This window comes from Protopterus annectens, chromosome 12.part0 (genome assembly GCF_019279795.1).
Source record: "Protopterus annectens isolate FY-2018-M chromosome 12.part0, PAN1.0, whole genome shotgun sequence".
Lineage (NCBI taxonomy): Eukaryota > Metazoa > Chordata > Ceratodontiformes > Protopteridae > Protopterus > Protopterus annectens.
In genome coordinates this window covers 1,077,039,886-1,077,058,122 of record NC_056746.1, presented here as the reverse complement: position 1 = coordinate 1,077,058,122, position 18,237 = coordinate 1,077,039,886, and positions in this window count along the sequence as shown.

The window sequence follows — 18,237 nt, the reverse complement described above, 5'->3', positions numbered from 1 at the left end:
TAATTAAAAGAAAAATACAAACATAAATACAGAAATTGCGATCACAATGTGTTAAGGAGAGGATTATGCCATACAGTATCAGATTAGAGTCATGGCAGTAAGAAAAAAGGGGACATATATACCAAAGGAGCGAAAAATAGGGAAGTAAAAACATAAAGTATAAAGAATAAAGTGGAGTCTTGTTAGAGATAATAGGAATAGCCAAAGAAAATAGAATACAGGTAGGACAGATATATGAAAGAAAGAGGGGACAGAGAAGAAGGGAGGGAAAGGCAGAGGGGATAGTGTTCAAGTAGGATCTTTACATGGACACATCCAGAGGTTAAACAGATATTCCTTTAAAGCTAATTTGAAATTGCTAGAGTTGTGAATCAATCAGATATGGAGAGGAAGCTTGTTCCAACAATTGGTAACTAAGTGGCTATAAAGAATTATACCTATGGATTTATTTGGTTTGGAAATTTGAAGGTGTTGGACAGTGCTGCAATGTTCACGGTTAGGGACATAAGGGGAGATGAGATTTGCCAGTGAAGGACAGGCTACAGGTTGGTGGAGAATAGTATGAGTCAGATGAAGCTGAGGCAGAAGGAGTTGATTATGAAATTCTAGCCAGTGGAGTTTTTTTAAGGAAAGGCAGTGATGAGAGTGATAATGGAGATTATTGGGAAATCTAGCTATTTTATTGTGCACAAGTTCGAGTATGGTTGACATAGTTTTTGGAGGTTAGTAAAGAATATATATATATATATATATATATATATATATATATATATATATGAATCTACTACTATTCACCGAAAGCACATTTCACCGAAAATCAAATTAGAGTGCACTTTTCACTGAAAGCTAATTTCACCGAAAACACAATTCACAGAAACACATTTCACCGAAAGTTGTAGATGGCCTTTACCCCACTGTAGTGCGACCCTGGAGTTAGTATATATATAGTAAGGGGGTATATGGGAGGCACCGCCACCCACATGGGGGGTGTGGGGCGTAGCCCCCCTACATATTTTATGTATATATTATTGTCAGACCAACAGTAATATATTGCAATTACATGTATTCATGTATATAATTCTAAATGTCTAAAACATGTGTTTTGGACTTTCAGTGTTCTAAAGTAAATCTCTCTCTCTCTCTCTATATATATATATATATATATATATATATATATATATATATATATATATATATATATATATATATACACATATATATATATATATATATATATATATATATATATATATATATATATATATACACTACACACACCAGTGTAATTTTTACAGGAATTTCTACTCTGTCACTCTAGGAATTGTGTAATTTTGTCACAGAAAAAAAATATCATATCCATTGGGGATGATCATAGCTTACTGGATCAGTGGACAATAGGAAGTTTAAAATGCTTAAGTGAATATTTACCCATTTTAAAGGAAAATAATGCTTTGAAAACTGGAAGGTTAGAGAAAGAAATGAATCACATAGAAACAGAAATAAAATTAGAAACGCAGCCAGATTTTTTCAATCATGCTGTGAAGTATATCTGAGCAGTGAGATAAGTTAGAGCAAATGCTAGTTTAAAGCAAGTTAACCCACAGCCAGTAGTACTATCAAAAATAAAGGACTCCTTTCATTGTTTACATGCACTAGTATTTGACATATCAAAGATAATGATCATGTGATTCTGGTTCAATTCATATAATTATTTGAGTTTTATAACAAATGCTATGGTATCTTCAAAATAAGGGACACGCAGCTGATCAATGTTATTTATTTATTTTTTTTGGAGCATTTAGAAGAAATGCAGGAATATACTGCGATGTGGGCAAGAATTGACATACTGTTCCTAATAGTAGATGTTCTCCAAAGTTCAGTGACCATGCAGATGATGAAGAGATTAGACGTTCAAGAACAAAAATCACCAAGTATTTCATACTATATTTTGAACAATGAAACTGTATGTTTTTTTAATTTTTTAATTTTTATTTTATTAAAATGACTAAGATGTATGATTCACTGTCATTTGATAAAAAAGTCATTAAAGTGTTCTTTAAGAAAATTAACAGGTGAAGCCCTGTTATTATGCAAATGTTTCACCACTACTGTAGATGTAAAGAAGCTAAAAATACTACAAATTGCTCCTTATTCAGGTCCACCCCCATCTTTTTTCCACAGACTACAGTATTACACTTTTATTAAGATTCAGTCATGATCCTCAAAAAAAAAAAAGAAAAAAAAAATTTCCTACCATTCAGTTTTAAAGACTTTTGGAAATGGATCACTTCAGATATAACATAAAAAGTACTCTATTTATTAATACCAATTGAATTAAATCATTATTCTTTCTCATTAGTGTTGGGCTACTCTAAAGACAAGAAAACTACAGAGAAGGAGAGGAAGACAACAAAGTCCTTTTCCATCTCCATTCCTGTTTATTCAATACACTACAAGGACTTCATTATTTTTTTAGGACCAGGTCTGCAGTGTTCCAACCTTTGGTGAGAGCAGAGGCTTCCATTTGACAGCTAACTGAGCTTGAGTTCCAAGGAGGATTTGGAGTGCTTGATTTTGAATGGCCAGTTTCTGTGGGGCTTTGGCTGCATTTTGATTGACTGTCATCTGCAGGGGGTAGAGCCTTACAGTATTTAAATAGCAGGAGGCTTGCTCAGTTCAGTCTTCATCCTTTTAAGTATCAAACAAGAGAGCATATTTTACAACAGGTGAGGGAACCTCACATCTTTGTTCTATATAATATAAATTTCAGTGCTTTTTTCACAATCTTATTGTGCTATTGTGAATGATATTTATACTGCCTTGTTTTATGCAGGGAAATCATTATCTCTTATTAACTCACTCAAGCCTAAAACATGTTTGGTGTACATCCAGTTCACAATCATACCTCAGTATGACATCCAGAACTTTTTTGCAACTATCTTCTTTAATTAAATGACTTACCAGCTAATAATAGGCAGTATTAGACAGGGCATGGAGTTATTAATAAAATGACACTAAGATTGTTAGTCTAGGATCTCCTACGGTGGAGAAATGAATCTTTGTTTGCCACTTATTGTTCAGCTTGATTCAGCATTCTGGTGAGTGTAAATCCCTAACTTTTTTTTTCTTTCTCTAATCCCAGCATTCTTCTTCTTCTTCACAATGCCTCTCAGCCTCCAAACATTAAAAGTCATAGCACTAACTCTTAAATATCATAGCTGGGGGTCAAAAAGAGGAGGACGTTCTTGTTTTCCACAGTGGATGGTCTTTAAATACTAGACCCTATACAGTTAATGATAGGAAATCTTTGTGTAGATTGTTTATTTATTTCATAAAGTATTTACTCATTAATAGGCATGAATTTGGGAGGAACATCAGTAAATCTAGATGAAGCAAGAGTAAATTTGGGGGCCAAAACCATAGCAATATGACAAAAATCAGAGCAGGGAAGAGGTATGAGTATTCCTTCACTTCATTCCATTGACCATACCATGTAGCTTACATGTTTCAATACTGAACCACAGCTACCATCAATAACCATTTGAATGAGTCCCAAAATGCAGAAGGAATGGCCAGAAGAGTGGACTTTCATATACCAAACCTGAGATGACATTTCTCAGAATATTCCCTTTTCTCCAAGGTATGGTAATCAAGGAGTTGGTATATATAAATTTAAGGGGTGAGGAGGGCTTGACCCCTACATGGAGGGTTGCAGCGGGGCTTACCCCTTTGCAAAAAAAGTTTAAAGGAGGAAAAGAGCAATTTTCAAGATTTACAATTCCCTGGGTTTTTTGGTCTCTTTTTTTCAGCTTTTCAGCACTTGGCATTTTGAGTGACAACATTTCAGTAGGGAACCCTGCCATCTGTATACCCCTTGTACAATCGGCACTACTCATAAGAGATGCTGGTATTCCCTTTTCCTGAGTGTAAAAGGTGATGCAGTGGTAGGGAAATTAGTACTGCTGTACTTTATCTCCACAGACTGGGGTTTGATTCTGACCTCTGGATGGTGCCTGGTTGTGATATGTCACATGCTGTTGCTTCTGTCCATTTCACAGAGATAAGGTGCTTTACATGACTGTCACTCTAAACTGTTCCTCAGCTGGTACTGTGACACTTTTTATCGCCCCATAAAAAGATCTGTGGGATTTTCTCATTTTTTGAAATTACATAATTAGGTCACAAATGAGCTTATTTTATTCTCTTCACCTATTATGAATGCTTACATAAACTGGGCAGGTTCATTCTTAGGGCCAAACTCTCAACCACCCCACTGATAACTGGCATTTCTCTTCATAGTTGCCATTAATTTCTTACCCACATTCCATGACTTAGTCAGTTTCATGTCAGCTCATCAGTTTGATTTCATTTCCATATCTGTCAGTTTTTCCACAAACTCCCATAAGATGTTGTGTCAGACACTTTGCTGATATCTACATACAACATACCCATAAAGTCACCTTTATAAGTTTAGAAGAGACCTGTTTTTATTTTGGCACATATTAAACAGGCTGAACATTTGCTATATAAACATATATGTTTTCTTATATAATAAACAGCTATATAGGAACTCCATCAGCCTAACCTATGGAATTCTCTCACAATTATTATTTTTTTATTGAAATAGAGGAAAGAATGACTATTGTGGACTAACTTCTTTCTTTCCTGGACAATCACTTTTGCAAGGGTGGCAATTCTGGCACTGCACTCCTTTGGTACTCCTCAAGTTTCCATTGAGAATACATGGTTTGGTCAGTGGTTCATTCTGAATCTCTTCCAAGTTATTTGACAGTTGGAGAGGCAATTCCATTGTCTTATTTCCAAAATATATAGAGCTAATGTACTTCACAGATGAGATTGGGTGCATTCAGGTATTTAGGAACTTCATCAGCATAACCCATGGACTTGCGGCACAGTGGTATAGGTGGCACAGTGGCACAGAGGATAGTGTTGTTAACTCACAGCAAGAGGTTCCTGGTATTGATTCTCATCTGGGATGCCTTCTGTGTGGAGTCTGCATGTCCTCCCTGCATTTGCATGGGTTGTCTCCAAGTACTCTGGTTTCTTCCCACATTCCAAAGATATGCAGTAGGTGTATTTCACACTCTATGCTTGCCATAGGTATAAATGTGTGTGTGTGAGTGTGTGGTGTTGATGAACTACCATGGCAGGGCTAGCCACCCGGTGGTGTAAACCTTGGCTGTAGATTGTCACTATTGAATTGACACCCCAACACCATGTGCAAAAATGGAAAAAGTGGTTGTGGATGGATGGATGGTACTTCATAGACTTTGTCTCAGATTTAGTTATGAATATGAATTTGGGTTCTGTAGTGATCTAATATACATAACAATCTGGTTAGATTTTCACCTTAAATCTGTTCTCACTTCTCCATGCTTAAACCATGTTTTAGATTTCAGCTAAAATTAGAGAGAGATTAGCAGGAGGGTGCTTATCGTGTGAACAAATGTGTGTGCTTGCTTTAGGTATGGTTTGAATGGCATTCAGTGTACAAAGCATTTTGACTATAAGGAATAGTTGAAAAAACTGTAGGCCTTATTAACAAGGTATTGTTAGAAATTTGTAAATGACTTATTCTGCTTTACTTATATCTCTGAAGAAATGTTGAGCTGTTCCAAAAACAAAAATAATTTCTCCAGGTAATGATAGCAGTGATTCTTAAAAAATGGATATAGCTCTGGCTTACCAGCAACATTGGTTTGGTCAGTTAAATCCATTCATTACTTGGTGCTATTCTATATGGGATCCACCTCTGATTGTCAGATTCTGAGCTGGTTGTTAAATACTAGAATACTTGATTCTTACAGAGTTTAAAATGATTTTGCACAGCCTATCCTGCAGTTCCTCCTTTTCTTTTCTAATGTTCATTTTTTTAACTTCCATGTTTTTCCTTCTTAAAGGATATATATTGCTTATCCGTCACATAGTGTCAATGTCTTTCCTGAGATTCTGGACCAGAATTATGTGCAACTACTCAATCCCAGTCTGTCCAATGATGTGCACTGTTGGAGAATAACAGTAATCTATAAACTTTGCTATGGAGTTCAAGTCTAGGACCTCTGTAGATTTCTGAATATTCTATCAATGTCTGAAGTTCATTGGATTTCTACCCTGATTGGTTTTATATTTTGTTCCTGCTTGTTTTTCTTACTGTCACTCACAAAATCATCAAATAACAAAACTTTGTACTGTTCTCCCAAACTGTTTCTTTCAGCCCACCATACATTTTCCTAATGCGGACATTTACATATTTTCATTGATGCTTGTCTTGTGTCATGTAGAATGAGGTAGGCCTTTCTTTCTAGCTCACCCATAGGTAGCTCTTAAAAAATAATGTATAATACTAAATTAATATTATCCATGAGATATGATACCAGTCAGTTTTTCCTACAAAGAGTTACTATTTCTATTCACTGTCCCAAAGACATGCATCTGGAGTGTTTCTCCCTGGGCCTTCGCTGAAAATGGGCTTAGTCCCAGTCGGACTTTCCTGGTAAACAAATGTTTAATTACTAAATACATAAATTGTCCTCTGAGCCAAGGTGTCACTTCACTCTTCTTCACCCTTATGTTACCTAACATTCATAACAGTAATCAATGTGAAATGAGGAAAGATAATTCACTAGAATCAGAGAAATGTGAAGAAAAATACTTCATTGGAATTCTAATTATGCTTTTATTTACATGCCATACATACTTGTGAGACTCGCAAATCTGTGACTGCTTCTTAATATTTTTTTTTATTATTGCATTTAACAAATTGGAAATCCTTTATTCCATGCCTATTTTGGAAAGATTAGGTTTCCACTGGTCTTGTTATAATGCATACAATTAAAAGTCTATGAAATACATTAGGCCATCATCTAAGAGGAACACATTACTCAGCCAGCAGTTGCCTGGTCTAAAATATAATAGCATCTGAAAAATAAGATGTTTGGCAAAAATCCCCTTATCCAAACTTCCCCCTCCCCAAAATGGATCATCATTGGATTTAATTATATTAAGTAGGGTGGTGGTGGCAATGGAGTTCCTGCACTGAGGTTTTGGTGGTGGTTTTGTCTCCCAGAGAACCATCTTTGGCACTCTGGCACTGATGCTTTTGTTTTGACTGCTAGTGTTTTCCAACAAATTTCCTAGTCTTCTAGTCAAAATTAATTTTTAAATCTTCACATCTTGTGACCATTAGTGCTTCATGCACTTAATCATACCTGATAGGGCGGGTGTTACAGAGAAATAATGGACCATATAGGGATGTTATAAGTCAGAACTTCCCCCTACCCCTGGAAGATCTATTATTTTCATGTAACATCCAGTCTGGAAGTCATTATTGCACTTAGAAGATAGGCTGTTAAATTGTTTTGTATCTGTATTATTATTAGTAGTAGCAGTATACTCTTTTTTATTTATTTTTTTATGCAAAATAGTTCCTCCACCTAATGTTTCAAAATTGGTGTAGGACATGTAACTGTTGTTGGAGGAAATATTTTGCATCCAGATTATCAGTTATTACATATTTGATCATGTCTACACATACAAATACACATACAAACAACCACACACATACACACACGCACACACACACACACACACACACACACACACACACACACACACACACACACACACACACACAGATGTACAGGCACACATAAGCAAAAACACACACACACACACACACACACACACACACACACATACACACACACTTACACACAAATATGCGTTGTAATCACAGTAATTTATCGACTGTGTACACCTTAGATGTTTCATTTTGCTCAGCTAAAGAAATGCATAATCAATAGTAACAGCAACATATTCCAGGTCATTGCTGTCAGACACATACAGTGCAAAGATTATTTCATCAGTGATAGACTAAAGGTAACATCAACCAATAAATGTGTGAACAGTTAATCTCAAGTACACTGAAAAACACAAGAGTGAACCTCAAATAACAGATCACATCTTCCAAATAGTACCCTTGTACAGAATAAAAACAAACACTCCTCACAACCTCCATGTTACTATCTATCTAGCTAGCTATACATATATATATATATATATATATATATATATATATATATATATATATAAAATGAGAGAGAGAGAGAGAGAGAAGGTAGATATATACTCCAACTCCATGACTGCAAAACAATGGAGAAAAGGAATATTGTCTTTCCTACATTACCACAAGCTCAAATGTAGCTCACAACCTGTTATCTCATAAACAAAAAGCTCTCAGTATCACATCAGGAGCCCAATAAATTATTTTGGTTACTGCTTTGGCTAACCTCATATCCTAAGCATTCTGATCTAAGTGATCTTCATTCAGCTTCACAAACACTCTGCAATAAACAATCAAGTCACACTTTCCACATATGCGCAAATGTTCTTTTACTGAAAGGCATGGTTGTACACTTTTGCTCACCAAAACATGTTGAACAAGATATTAGTAAACCTTTTCAATTATACACAATTAAAACATTACACTGGACATAGTTCAGATGGCTGGCTATGACATCATATGCAAATAATAGTCTGCATAATTGTAAGTCATTGTTGTCAGACTCACCCTACACCATTACGAGACATACCAACACATATACATACAATTATCTCCGTGTAGCTGCAGCTATTTCAATTAGTTTTTTTTTTTTTTTTTGCACTTGCTAGTGAGAGAAATTAAATGTCAGGTATATTTAACTGATGCTGCTACTGTAAGAGTTATTTATGTTAGCACTGTTACTTTTTTATTTTATTTTATTTTTATTTTTCTGGTCACTTAAAGTTTGGGTTAGAGAGGGTAAAGGAAGTGTTAACTCAAGTAGGGCAACAGGCATGTGGACTATCATGCTGTGCAGAGCAGGTGCATTGGCACTAACACTACCCAGCTACATGTGATACTATATGAGGGACAAACTGACATCATGGGCATCAGAGGAGCATGGCAGGAGTGAATAGTGCAAAGGAAATAGTGCTCTCTAGAGTGAGTAGTCCTACTGTTAAATGAGTTTCCTTTGGAATTAAGGAGTGTAAATTCCATGAGCACCTTTAAGTAGGATCTGTGCTTCTCTTTTAGTGTGTTTAGAAAGGAGAAAGGACAATGTGAGGAAGCAGAGTAGAGAGCAGTCATACATCTCAAATATGGGAAGGAGATGCACTGCAGAAGAGTCAAAGAATGTAAGGGAGACAGAACAAATAACTGAGATCGTGGGTCTGGAAAAGGTGGGAGTGGAACCCTGATGGGGTCATAGCTGGACAGATGCCAAGCATGCAAACGTAGGAGAAGAACAAAAACTTTATAAACAGAATTAAGAAATCAGTGAAAGTTTAACAATAGTAATAACCGGTGACCTCAGTCTCATACAAGTGAATCAGACAGTATAAACTTCAATGTAAGAGGAACAAGGACCGTTTATAGCTTGAACAGATGGTAAAAACATCAAATTACAAGGATGAAGTGCTTTAGACTTGGTCTTCTCATACATGAAAGATCAATAAAGTACAGGTCAAAGAGGAACCTAACAGGAGTAATCACATGAAAATGTGCTGCAGGACAAAATGAACACTTAAAATTCTCAGGTATGTACATTTTAATTCATTGTCCAGTAAATTACATAGCAATAAACCACAGCAGGGCTGATTTTGCAAATGCTGAGGAAATGTGTGTTGAATATGCAGTTGTAAAGTAGGATACTGAATGGCTTAAGATACAGCTTCAAGAGGAAGAAAGGTATCAGGAAAAGACAATCAGGGGCAAGGAAAGAAGGCGCTTTTTTAGGAAAGCACAGGACAGAACAGAACAAAAATGTAAGGAATAAAGAATACATTGAAAAAAAATAGCAATCATTGTATGGAAGGCAGTGATAAAGTCTGAGGGTTGTAGATGAGCACACAAATTCTAGCAATGCCCTGAGAAATGCAGGAGAATGATTGAGGACATATGACGAATACAAAAGACCGGGCTGAACCGCTAAACACATTTTTCACATTTCTTGTCATAAGAAGAAGAATTCTGCATAACAGCATGGGGTGGCTAGGTGTGGAGGGGGTGAACAGGTAGATTATACTGGGAAGAGCTGGACAGGCAAAGTAACAAGGAAACCAATGGAAATGAGACCAGGGTTTAGAAAATCAATATGGCATACATTCTGGGGAACTACCTTCCTTAGTTCTATTTAGCAAAAGATGTTCATTCATAACAAAAGTAAAAATAAAAAAAATAAAAAAATTATAGCCTAGTTGGCGCCACTTTTAGATCTAGAAACATGATACATTGAATGCTGCAGGGTATAATGGACAAATTGCTGAAAGCCACTAACTTGGAAGATTAACAAAAGGGTGACCTGATACAACAAAGGCCTGTCCAGATACATTTGTGTGTGTCTGTAACAGCATCACATCACAAATTGAAAACAGACATGTAGTAATAGATAAGGTATATCTGAACTCCAAGTACGTCTTTTCAATCTGGTGTTGCACTAAAGGCTTGTGAGGACCATATATGAAGTAGTGACAGGATCTAAACAGATTAATATGAAAGGAAACTCGTTGACAACTAGGTAAGAAAGAGTAATGATGGAGTGATAGTTGTTTTCTGAGAAGGAGGTTCCTACTGTAGTGCCATAAAGCTTAATAATGAGGCAGGCCCTGATTAATATGGTCACAGTCAGTATAAGAACAGCAGCCGAACAATAAGAAAAAAGAAAAATAAATAAATAAATGAACACAAAGAACAGAAGTGTAGAGTATGATCCACCTGTTTCTCTAAAACTGTTGCAGTAGTCATAGAAAGGAGGTGAAGGTTAAGATAGACACAAGCAGAACTAGTTACATCAGAAGAGTGACCTGAATAAGTCACTGGTCTTATTCAGTCAGCTTGGTCATATATTAAGTAGCAATGACAGATGGCCTAATTGATGGACAACTTGGTGGGTGGATGTGAGTGGGTCAAGTGCACCTTATCACCTGTGAGAAACTTTTTCAATATAAACATTAAACAGCTTTCTGTTAGACATCAAAGAACTGATATATGATCACTGCACATGGAAGGATAATATGGAGGGGAATACTATCTAGCAACGACTAATTAGGTTAGGCAGTTATCTGCCAGGAGTAAGTACTGCATTGTAGGTGACATTTTTATTCAACACTGAAAGGGTGATTAGGTCATGTGACAAACACAGTCTGCACAGAAACATTTTATTACAGAGATGCCAGTCTAGTAAAAATGTAACATAAATCTGGAGCCTCCACTGACCCCGGCAATTATAGGCCCATCAGCCTAACTAGCCTGATCTGCAAGGCCATGGAACACATTATCATGAACTTATAAACAAGGACATTGGCAACCTCCAAATGCTTGACCCCACACTGTTTGGTATTGTCAAAGGGAGATCATGCCTGTTAAACTTGGTCGGCTTCTTTTCACCAAAACAATGGGTGAGGGGAAGATGGTGCACACCACCTACCTTGACCTAGCCAAAGCCTTCGATACTATTCCACACTCAGCATAATAGATAAACACTCCCAGCTAGGCATCAACCTGTTTGTTAACAGATGGGTAGCTAAATGGCTCACTGACAGAAGCCACTCAGTCAAAATAGGGGATGCCACCTCTAGTAGTAGACCCACAATGAGAGGCATACCCCAAGGATCGATCTTGAGGCTTCTACTGTTTGGGATATACTTTTCTGAGGTGCAAGCCAAAAGCAGTGGTCTGTCACTGACCAAGTGTGCAGATGACTGCAAGCTGGGTGCTGTCTTAAATTCCCCTAGTGATGTGAACATCCTCTAAAATGGCCTTACCCAAACTAATGATTAGTGCCAGAAGCATGGCGTCAAACCGAATGCCAAGCAATGCATCATTATTCCCTTTGGGGAAAATGGCATCCCCACTAATTATCACATTAATAACAATGTACTAAGCACACAATCAGTCGTGAGGGACTTGGGTACCCAGGTTGATAGCAACCTGACTTTTGACCACCACGTTGCCTCCATTGTATGGAAGGCTTTCTATATGGTCCACCTCATAAGTAAGGGTATTTCATCCAGAAACAAGGAGGTTGTAACATCCCTGCATCCCTCCCTCATCAGACCCATTATGAAGTACAATGGCCCCTTCGGCATGTACATTTCCAAGAACATGCAACAACTGGAAATATCACAGAGGTTCCTGACCAGGAAAATCCAGGATCTCAAACACCTATCCTATACAGATAAACTAAAAGCCCTGTCCCTCTACTCACTCTACTACAGACTGCTCAGAGGTGACCTGTGTCTGGCATACAATGCTGTCTCAGACTCAGCTTTGAGGGAGTTGCTGCATATCCATAAGTAAATCTCTACACATGCAACCCACATGCAGGGCCTCAACCTGGTCTGTGACATTAATAGAACTTGACAGGATAGATTTGTGTCCCAAAGACTCCCCTGTCTGTGGAATAGACTCCCTCTCCATGTCAAGCAGAGTACCTCACTAGCCCTCTTTAAGAGGAACCTAGACGACTGGATGGGAACTGGAAAATACATCCCTGGGACCCCACCTGTGTCCCTGCTGGACAGTGGAAACAGGTGCTGACTTTGTGGGAACATGGGCGAAATTCTTGGGTAGGCTTATAAGGGCCTTCGGGCCAATAGCCTAGTATTATCCTATGAACCTATGAACCTATATGGTTGTACACTGAAAATCCACTGCATCTTTTATGTTACATTTGGGTTGGTATGAGGTAAGGAAAAGAACAAATAAACAATTGAGGATATTATTTATGTATTTATTTATTTGTTTATTTATTTGACATTTGTTGACCAGAACAGTCCAACTGAGCTTTCTCCCTTTTTCAGCAGAGGCCCGGGGAGAAAAGCTCCACCACACAAAATATACAATAGAATATTCCCAGTACAAATTAAGCAAGAAAAACATACACATTATAAGTTAAAGTAGTATAAAGAAAATAACATGCAAGTAGATAATACACATTGCAGATTATGCTAGAAATATATAAAATCACAAAAAGCTAATATAAAAATAAGGATAAATACATGAACAAAATTGTACAACTAAGGAAAATTTAGGAAAGAAGGCCATTCAAAAGGAAGGTGAGAATAGAGGAGGAAGGTAGGAACAGAGTTAGGAAAAAAAAGGAGAATTAAATGTAAATATCAGGAAAGATAGTTATAGCAGTTAGTTTGGTAAATAACAGTGTGACAGGAAATAAGAGTAGGAGATAGAAGAAAGATGAGGTGATAGTGGTAGATGTCTTGGAACAAAGAAACTATGAGGGGAAAAGAGAAAAGAAGTTGATAGTTGAAATAGGAAAGAGAAGGATTTCAAGTGGGATGATTACAGTGACAAATCCAGGCTCTGTTTAGATAATTTCTAACAGTCGGTCCATAGCATAAACCACTAGTTGCCACAATCATCTGCAAGCAGTGGTCAGAGAAGGCTCTAAGGTCAACAGAGACCAGGCTGAAGACCTGGAAGTTGACTGGAGAGAAAGTACAGCAGTTCAAGGAATTACTCAGGGCTCTAGCACCCCAAGAAGAGGAGGAAATAGGTGGAGTTGAAGAAGAGTGGCAGCGCCTAAAAGCAGCATGTGTTAGGACTACAGAAAAGGTACGTGCCTGAGCCAGGTATGGAAATAAGGTACGTAAGGAAGGCTGATGGTGGAATGCAGAAGTCCAGGAAGTCATCAAAAGAAAGAAGGCGTGCAAGATGAAATGGGAGACAGAAAAGACTGACCAGGCTTGGAAGGACTACTGGTTGGCTAACAAAGAAGCTAAGAAAGAAGTAGCAATAGCAAAGAATTGGGCATTGGAGGCACTCTACCAACTTCTAGAAAGTGACTCAGTAAGGGGCACAAAAAAACTATATCAGTTTGCGAGGCAAAGACAGAAATATAAAGAAGATAGTTAGACACCCTTCATAAGGGATGCTAGCAACAACCTGCTCACCAGTCCAAAGGACATTAAAGGAGATGGAAGGGGTATTTCCAGCAGCTTCTGAATGAAGAAAACCCCACAGAATCTGTACTGCCCCAGAAACAGCCTACAATGAGAGAAGAAGAGGATCCCACCTTAGAAGAAGTAATAACAGCATTAAGGAAGATGAAGTCAGGGAAAGCAGCAGGCTCAGATGAGGTCACAGCAGATATGATAAAGATGCTGGGTGAAACAGGGGAGAAATTGCTCCTGAGGGTACTAATAGCAATATGGAGAGAAAGGCATATCCCAGATGACTGGAGAATAAGCATACTCATGCCAGTGTACAAGAACAAAGGGGACATCCACAACTGTGGGCAGTACACAGCCATCAAACTCCTACCACATTGCATGAAAGCTCTGGAGAGGATGATTGATAAATGGATATGCAGAGTAGTAGAATGTAAGATGGGAGATGAGCAGTTCAGATTCAGATCAGGATGCAGCACAATTGACCCGATGTTTGCATTGAGACAGATACAGTAGAATGTGCAAGATGGGAAATGAACAGTTCAGATTCAGATCAGGATGCAGCACAATTGACCCGATGTTTGCATTGAGACAGATACTTGAGAAGAGATGAGAAGAGGGTCCAACTGGGCATTCCTAGACTTGGAGAAAGCATATCACAAGGTCCCAAGAGAGCTGATCTGGGCAGTACTGCGATGCTTTGAAGTCCAAGAAACACTGGTAGAATTAGTGCAGGCTATGTACAAGGACCCAGTGACTCAAGTATGAACAGTGTCCGGCCTCATAGAGGGGTTCCCAATGGGAGTAGGTGTACACCAGGATTCAGCTCTGAGCCCACTGATGTTCATACTGGTGATGGACTACATTAGCAAACAGGTTGGAGGGGACAGATCAACAAAGCTGCTGTATGCAGATGATGTGGCAGTACAGGCAGACTCTGAGCTATAACTTCAGGAAAGGATAGGAGAATGGAATGCAAATCTGAAGGTACATGGGATGAAACTAAGCACATATGAGATGGCGGTAATGGCAGCAAACTGGGGAAATCAGAAAAAGCTAGGATAGAGATAGAAGGGAAGATAGTGAAACAGGTAAACAGTTTCAAGTATCTGGGAGGGGTGGTTGAGGAGAACAGTAGTCTGAATGAACAGCTTCAAGTATCTGGGAGGGATGGTTGAGTAGTAACAGTAGTCTGAATGAAGAGGTCAAAGCTAGAATCAGAGGGGCTGCAGCCAACTGGCATAGAATATCAGGTGTAGTCTATGACAGAAGAATGCAAAAGAAGCTGAAAAGTAAGGTGTACAAGACAGTGGTGCAACCAGTACTACTGTATTGTACAGACCTGGGCAGTAAAGGCAGAATAGTTGAAGAAGCTAGAGGTGATGGAAATGAAGTGCCTGAAAAAGGTGATAGGATGCACACTGTGGGACAGACGAAGAAATAAGGACATAAGGGCAGAAGCCAGAGTAGCTCCAATTGCAAAAAAGATCAAAGAGAACAGATTACAGTGGTTTGAGCACATGTGTAGAAAAGCATAAGACAATCTGGTGAGGAAGATTTGGAACAGATAGGAAGAAGGTAAGAGGAATCGAGGATGTCCAGCAAAGAGGTGGATGGATTGTGTGAAAGAAGATCTGTGACAGTCAGGCATGAGTGTTGAAGAAGGCAGGAGTGAAGCACTGACTCGCGAGAGTTGGCGACAGTTAACACAATACCCCGACCACATGGAGAAAAAATGGGAAAGGGGTCTGATGATGATGATGATGATTATGATGTTTAGGTAATTTCTAAGAGCAGTTTTGAAGTCATGAGAATTGGTAATATGTCTGAGAGCCAAGGGAAGCTTATTCTAAGATAATGCAGGAAAGTAGCTGTAGAGGTTTTGTCCTAAATATTTTTTTTGGCTTGTGGATCTGTAGAAAAAATTGTTCAGAGCTTCTGAGAGAGTGAGATGGGTTATAGAGGGAGACAATAGAGGAGATGCTAGGGCAGGAAGAGGGTTGACTAAGGATGGTGTGGATGATGAGAATGTGGATATAAGAGATGGTTTGGAAGCTTTAACCAGCTGAGTGTATGGAGTACAAGACAGTGATGAGATTTTGGTGGCAAGCTGGCTGTGAATTTGGCAGCTTTGCAGTATGTGGTTTCAAGTTTGGATAAACGAGAAAGTTGTAAGTTAGTAATGATTTAAGAAGAGTAGAATAGGTTAGGAAGAAGATATGCCTAAGTTAGTGAGATTCTCAAGCTGGGGGTATGGAACTTTTTGTTCCTACAAAGAAGGCCACATTTTTGGTGGGTCTTCTTTATAGAGTGGTGAACATGTAGGTCAAATTTAAGTTGGTCATCAGCAATTACTCCAAGGAGCTTAGTATAGGGTTCAGATAAGATAATAGTGTTGTTTAGGGAGGAGATGGTGAAAGAGGATTTAAGATGATTTAGGAAGGAAAAGGAGGAGTTTTGTCTTTTTAGGGTTTAGAATGAGTTGGTTTTTAGTAAGCCAGGTTTCATTGAAGTTGGAGAAGGTTTTAGTATTAGTAAGTAGACCAGAGGAGTTGCCAGCTATGGTGATAATAGTTGAGTCATCTGCATATTGATGAGGGATAACTGAGGCCATGATGTATAGAGTTGATTAGTAAAAATGTTAAGACGAAGGAGGCCAAGAATTGAGCCTTGTGGGACTCCCATTTTTATAGGGAGGAAGGGAGAAAGAGCTGAGAGCCATTTGATGGCGTGCTGTCTGTTAGTGAGATAGCTGGAAAATCATGAGATAGTAGTATGGGAGAAACTGAGTTGAAAATGTTTGGAGAGAAGGATAGAGTGGGAGACAGTGTCAAAGGCTTTTGAGAGCTCTAAGAAGAGGCAGGGGACCAGTTTATTATTGTCTCTGGCTAAAGAGATGGAGTTAGTGATGGAGAGGAGTGCAGTGGTGGTGCATTGGTGAGGGCAGAAGCCATGCTGTGTAGGGGTGATAAGGTGATCTTTAGTGAGCTAAGATATGAGTTGCTTGTACACACAGTGCTCAAGAATTTTGGAGAGGGGAGAGATTATATCAATTGGATGATAGAAAGTTCAACTGAGTTTCCACCTTTATGAATAGGTATAGTGTGAAATTTCTTCCAGAGAGTAGGGGCACTGGATTCACAGATAGAGTGGTTGATAACTATAGAGGCTGGGTATGCAATGGAGTTAGCAAAAGTCTTTAGGAAGAGAGATGACAAATTGTCAGCAGAAGGGGAACATTGTTTAAGTTTAAGGAGACATTTTTAATGTAGTTGATAGGAATGGGATTGAGTGAGAGAAGGCAGTTTTGTAGCTGAGGGGTGGCAGAAAGTGGGGGATTGTTTAGGTGGGATGTTGGCATACATTTGCTGATGGTATCTATAAAGTAGGTATTTAAGATAGAAGCAGTTTCCTGAGCTGTGTTGTTTGGGCAGGGGTTTGGAGCTGAGAGGTTACTAGTGTGGAGAATTTGGTTGATGGTATTCCAGAATTTTCTGAGATTTTTAGGTTGTGTTGTCTGGGGTGTGTGGCAGAAGTTCCTTTTCTCAAGGTTTATGTATTTTTTGGCCAAGTTACAAAGTTCTTTATATTTTTGGTAGTGTGTGAATAATTTTGTTTTTATCCAGAGTTTCTATGAGGAGCCACTGTTTTTCATGAGGGATAGGGTTGACTTGAAGAGCCATGAGGAAGAAAGATATTTGACTTTAACAGTCCTGGGAGGGGCTAGGGAGTTTAGAGTGTTTAGGAAGATAGTGTTGAATTGAAGAACTGCATCGTCAAGAGAGAGGTGGTAGAGGAAGGATCAGTCAAAGGAGGATAGGTAGTAGTTGAAAGTATCAGGTTCAAGTTAGTGAGTTTAAGGCATTCCTTAAATTTATGAGGATGATGGAGGTGGGGAGAGAATCTTTGGATGGTTACAAGGGAAATTATCACTGGGGGGGGGGATTCAGGTTGGAGGTGGAGGTTTGGGTGAGAGGCTAGAAGCCAGTCAAGAATAGAACTGGTGTCTGTAGGTTTGTGAAGAAATGTGGGAGAGGAGATAAGTTGGGTACAACCATAAAGGTGAATGTTAATGGTTGAGGAGTAGGAGATGAGGGCCAGCCAATTAATATTAACATCACCTAATATGATAGAGTCAGCTATACAATGAAGAATCTGTTCAAGTAAGGGAATGTTATCTCCAGGGGGTATATAGATTGCAGCAATTGTTAGGGTTTTGTGATTGTTTAGTTTACAATTAGCCAAGATGAGTTTGGCTGGGTAGAA